This window comes from Lactuca sativa, chromosome 3 (genome assembly GCF_002870075.4).
Source record: "Lactuca sativa cultivar Salinas chromosome 3, Lsat_Salinas_v11, whole genome shotgun sequence".
Lineage (NCBI taxonomy): Eukaryota > Viridiplantae > Streptophyta > Magnoliopsida > Asterales > Asteraceae > Lactuca > Lactuca sativa.
The window spans coordinates 227,105,545-227,111,964 of NC_056625.2; positions in this window are offsets into that span (position 1 = coordinate 227,105,545).

Here is a 6,420-nt window from a genome sequence, read left to right on the forward strand (position 1 = left end):
TTTCAAAAGATTTCCAAAGGTTGTCAAAGCTTGTTTTACAAAATGACATCAAGTCATAAATTCTTATTTGTAAAAGTTTTCCAAAGGTTTTACCAAAGTTTCTTCTATGCTTTTGTTTCGTTAAATGCATGCCTATATTTGTATAATTATATAAATAGTGTTTAAAGGACTTAGGATGGCTAGTTCGCCCTATTTCCTTTTCCTCGTTGGGATGTGGTCTGGTGGGTATCAGTTATCCGTCCGATGGTCGTTTAAACATTAATTATATATCATGTATACATGTATGGACATAAAACCTCTCTCTCACTCAGCCAATTCATCGCCTTCAGTAGTACATGCATCCTTCTATTATTCATGTTTCTGGAACCCTAGTAACTATTATAGGAATAGTTAGGAGACTCTATATCTATATCTATCTCTATCTCTATCTCAATCTCTATCTCTATCTCTATCTTTATCTCTATCTCTATCTCTATCTCTATCTCTATCTCTATCCCTCTCTCTCTCTTTTACTTTAGAATGTGACACACTATTTCCCTCTACGATGCTTCATTGCACCAACTCTGTGTAACCAGAGTCTCCGGGAAGGAGAGCGAACATCATGTGTATAGATCTATACAGGACTGACACTCCCACACCCAGACAACTAGCTACAGTCCGCGCCCGTAAGGCCCATGGGTGACATAATGCCACTACTTCTAAATGTCACTATCTCTACGCTTGACCTGGAGGGTCATCGGATACTCTATCATCGCTCAGCATGGTTACATATGGGTTCACATTCACCCTTTGTTTTAGACTTCACTAGCTGTATTGTTCACTCGATACAGTTTGGAGTCTATATTCCTTTGTTTTAGACTTTGCTAGCTGTGTCGTCCATTCGATACTGTCTGGAGTCTGTGCTTCCTTTTGTTCGACTGAGCTAGGTGTATCATTCATTCGATACTTTCCTGGAGTCTATGATTTCTTTTGCCTTAGTCAGCAGTATTACTGCTGAGGCATATGTTATTTTTCCCTTAGTATCTTCACTTTTGATTTTCTCATTACTCTTTTAAAGTTAATTCTATAATTAGTAATGATAGTTTTTTGGGGAAAACTACTCCTTAAAACACAAATTAGTCGGGTCTTGGTAGAAGACTGTTTTTTTAAAAAAATATAGGATTTTCAGGAAAGGACGCTAATACAGCATAGATTCTAAACTACTATCTTTCATAAAGTTATTTTGAATAAAAATGCATATTTATACAAATGACACTAAATACTTATGGACTCACCAACATTATAAAATGTTGATACTCGCTTTCAAAATAACTTGTATTCTCAGGTCAGCGATAGACAGGTACATCCTGGGAGCTTTTGTGAAGACAGCCTAGTACCGAGCTGCATCTATATTATTCCTTATATTACTTTGATGTTGCTATGAAATGTAAACTATGTAAAATTATTATTACTAATGCAATGGTTTTTGTACTTTGATTACTATACTGCATATGTTGTGATACTTGACATGACGTCATCCACCCCAGAACGTGTCCGGCGTTCCGGTTTTGGGGTGTGACACATTGTAAATATATGGATACAAACCATAGGAAATACTTAAGTGGGGTATTGGGTATTGATAAACCCTAGAATTCTAAGATATTAAGTTATTTCAAATTTTTTAGAGAATTAGGTTATGTGAACTTGGAATTTTGAGAATTTCTAGACTTAAAGATGAATTGTTAAGTAAAGATGATACAGTATGTATCTAGTATACTTTAGGTTGAATACCTAATGGGGCAAGCACTAGAATATTAAGAGGAGATATGCCTTATATTCTAGGATATGCTAAATGATTAGTAAATATAGCCTGCTTTAGGTTTCATACCTATATTGCTATTATTTAAGAAAGTTTAAGGTCTGTTACCGACCTTGGTGTAGATGAGAAAATTATATGTTTAGAATTCTAAGAATTTCCTTATTAGAATTTACATGAAACTTTTCGAAGTGATAAAGAGACTTATGATCGATAAGTTTGTAGATAAACGATCGAGGGATATCGTAAAATAGTATTTACCAAGTGAAATTGTAAATAGTGTATTAATACCAATAGAGTGGTGTTGTACATTCAAAGTATAAATTTGATGAAATAATAACATATTTAGAAGAAAGATGTGCGTTTGACACACGTTTGGTCAAGATAAATGTTTTGGCATAACCGATGAAGTTGTTCCACCAGATTGAAGCAGTGATTGTTTATAGAATCGGAAGAACCAAACATAGCGATCAATACTTCGATAGTATCTCAATTGATGTTGTACAAGATTTAGAAGAATTAAAGGAAGGACTAATGAAGTTTTCAAACTCAATAGGCCAAGAATTTTTCAAAAACAATGTAATGTAGTATGCAGTTTGAGTAGTAACCCTATATAGGATATTCAGACTTAGTATTTATTAATACTGAGTAATGATTGACTTCTATTACATCCTTATGGAAGTTCCGTTGTGTGTTAAGCCGATTTTAACATACATGATTAGGATGGTGAATTAAGTCATTTAGTAATAAAAGGTTAAGTAACATACTTGTTTAAGTAAGGTAGAATGCTTAGTTGAAGAAATAATACACCCATAGTATTGTGTGAGAAGAAATGTTGTAGTCAGGAATGACAGAGAAGCAAGTTGAAGCTAGTAGAGCTTGCTGAGATGCAGCTATAATGCAAACTTCTTAGGATAGACTCCTATGAAGCAGACTTAGACTTGCTCAAATACAAGAATAACGATGACATGGAAGGATAATGAAATGAACAAAAGTGCATGGTCAATTACATAAGTTAAAAGATGATACAAGTAGTTGAAAACCGTTTGTCTCCACATTGCTAGAGTAAATTTTGGGTGTAGTATGTCTTGCAGAGTAGACACTACCCGAGAAAGAATTTATATGAAGAATTGGAAGTAAAATTCTATCGACATATAAAAAGGTATTAGAATATGCTAGATCAAGCATATGCATGAGAAGAATTTTAGAAGGCGAGTATAAGTAATCCAAGACATGTTTGATAGAAACGCGGAAAACCTAGTTGAGTCTTGGAGAAATTGTTGTGTGTATTTGTTTGAACACATTCATGTGTGATAAGTTGTTTTGTGATTTTGAATGGTGACTTGGAAAACTTCGAAAAAATACTTGGGACGAGTATGAGTAGGTGTGAATGGTAGTAGAAGCCTATACTATCGGAAGCACAGGAGTCACGCTTGGATCAGGGAATGTCACAAGGTTACCAAGAAGCTAGTAAATGATTCTGTTTTATTCATGAGTGTCGTTACCTTCATTTCGGTAATGACTAAGAAGATAATTATCATTCAAATCTTAATGTCATAAAGAGTGGAGTCCGATTAATATAAATCTATAAAGATAAAGTTGATTGGTTTAGAAAGCCATGTATTGAGTAATGACGAAATTTCAGTCAAGAAGGAGATGGTCGATAGAAATATAATGATCATCATTGAAGAATTGAGCAACCATTAACTAGGGATGTTAGTTGTTATGAAGGTGATGAAAAATTTAGTTATTCATGGAAAGATTACAATATGGCATTCATGATTTAGTAATCAATTGAAATATTCTGTCATTTGACAAAATTGATGTGTATGTCCGAAAGCACAAATTAGAGATACATGGTGCTATTCTTTCTGTTCCGAAGCATCCACATGTTGATCAAACTCTTTTTGTTTTCTTTATTCCATTAGCTCGATTTATTCGATCTGATTCTAATACAAGAGTTTGGTTCGTTATGTGTTTTGTGTGATATAAAATCAAAGGTCACTAGAATATGACCATTCAAGTTGTTGTTATAGCAAAAGTAAAGACCTTATCTTGGGTTTAGTCTATAAACCAAGAAGGAGCAGGAGTTTGCAATTAGAATTGAGTTTTAACTCAAAGATTAGGATCGAAGGCCCAATAGGGAATGACGAGCGGATGCAGCTTTGAGCACCGCTAGTAACTAAGAAGTTTGAAGAGTTTGAAAATTGTTTGGCAAACCAAAAGTTAAATATCGTACATTTTAGACTACAACAGAAGAAGTATGCTCGGACTCGAATGTTGTGACTAGTAATTTTCTCGTAAACTCTAGATCTGCTCACATCTTATTTGATTGTGATGCCTCAGATTCTTTCGTGCCTTATAAATTCGCACATTCTTTTCGAATTGCTTGTTACGTAATTGTCCAACCATTTCATATAGATAACATAGGAAGTATATTATTACTTGCTGATAAAGTCTATAGAGATAGTGTCATAGGAATTGAAGGTTATAATCTTCTTGCTAACCTAATTCCTATCTCCTTGCCCAACCTTGATATTATTCTCGGCATGGATTGGTTTTCTAAGAACCATGCAGAACTCTTGTGCTACGAAGAGATAGTATGCATCCCTATTGAAGAAGAGGATTCTCTTTATGTCTACGTTAAAAATAATAACTTTTTTCTTAGAAGAAAAAAAACTCGTAAATTATATCGAGGATATATTAGGCAAATAGAATTCCAAATGGACCTTATGCCTGGTGCTACTCTAATCGCCAGAGACTGCTATATAGAATGATAACATTTGGGTAATTGTCAACCAGCTGACTAAGAGTGCATATTTTCTCACCATACGTACAACGGTTCTAATGGAGAAATACACACAAGTTTACTTAGACGAAATCATTGCGAGACATGATGTGCCACTAAAGATTATTTTCGATCATGATACTCGCTTCACTTTTCACTTTTGGGTGAGTATGAAACGTGAATTGGGATCTCGAGGTTCTCTCAGCAAAGTTTGTCATCCCTAGACAGATGGTCAGACAGAGAGAACTATCCAAACAGTAGAAGATATGCTTCGTGCATGTGTCTTGGAATTCGGTGGTAACTGGGACAAGTAATTAATCTTGTAGAATTTTCATATAATAACAGTTACCATGCTTCAATCAAAATGCCATCATATGAAGCATTATATGGTCATAAGTGTCGTACGCCATTATGTTGGCGAGATATAGGACAGAAGATCCTTGGAGGCCCTGAAATGATCTGGGATACCACTGATAAGATTCAATTGCTATGAGAAGGAATGAAAGTGGCCCAGGATCGATAAAAGTTATGTGCAGAAAAGATAAGATGACCTATAGAATTCTAGGAGAGTGAATTCGTAATACTGAAGGTATCCACATGAAAAGGAACTATATGATTTAGAGAGAAAGGAAAACTAAGTCCTAGATTTGTTGATCCTTTCAAGATCATCCAGAAAATTGGTAAACAAGCATACCATTTGGAATTGCCTGAAGATTTGGCAGGTATTCATGATATATTTCATGTGAGTTATCTGTGAAAATGTTTGAGCGTATATGATGAAACGATTTCGTTATCCTAAAAGAAATTGGATAATAAGTTAAGATATGTAGAAAAACCTGAAAAGATCGTAAACGAATGAACGACTAATCTATGTAATAAAGAAGTGGAGTTGGTGCTTGTCAAGTGGAAGCACCATCGAGGCCCAAATTATACTTGGGGAAAATAAGAATGAGATAAGAGTGAAGTATCCTCATTTATTTTTTTTAATCGTTATGATTTTGGTGACGAAATCCTCAAAAGGAGGAGGTATTTGTAACATACAGGTTTTGAAATCGTGTATTGTAAATTATAAAGGTGAATAATATTATGAAATATTATGTAAAATTGAGTGTTGAGTTCTAACAGATAGTTTTTACTAGAAATAAAGTAAAACTATGTTTAGAACCACTCATAAAATATTGGAAGTCTTATGAAATTCCAACTAAAAGCCAAATAATGAAATTTAGCGAAAATATAAAATTTCAAATAAGTAAAATTTTATTATTGAAAGTTTTAAATAATCTCGTTAGAAACTTGAAGGCAAAAACCTTGTCGAAATCCGAGTTATAAAGAAGAAGTTATGACCATTCTAAGATCAACGACAAAACCGACACGACGTCGAATGACGTAAAAAGTGATTTTTTGATAAACTACTTTTTAGCCTTAGTGATCTAAATGAAAGTCGTAGTCTTCGTTAAACCGTGAAGTTCGATAAAAAGAACACCAAAATCTGACTTCCTATGAGGAAGTTATGATTTTTCTAAGTTTCAGCTTAGCAGTAGACAGCTAAAAAATCGAATTTTAGATCAGGTGATTTTTAGCCGACACAACCTAAACGAGAATTGAAGATCTCGTAAATACTAGTACAACGGTAAAAAGTATGACGAAAACGGATGTCGGATGAAGAAGTTATGAATTTTTAACGGATTTACCAGTCCCGGTCTGTTAAAAATAATAATATTAAGAATAAATTCAAAATTTGCCGACGAAGTCTGAACGAAAGTTGTAGAACATAATTTTTACTACACGTGCATATAAAGAACATAAAAAACGGAGCCCGTATGTGAAAGTTATGGAT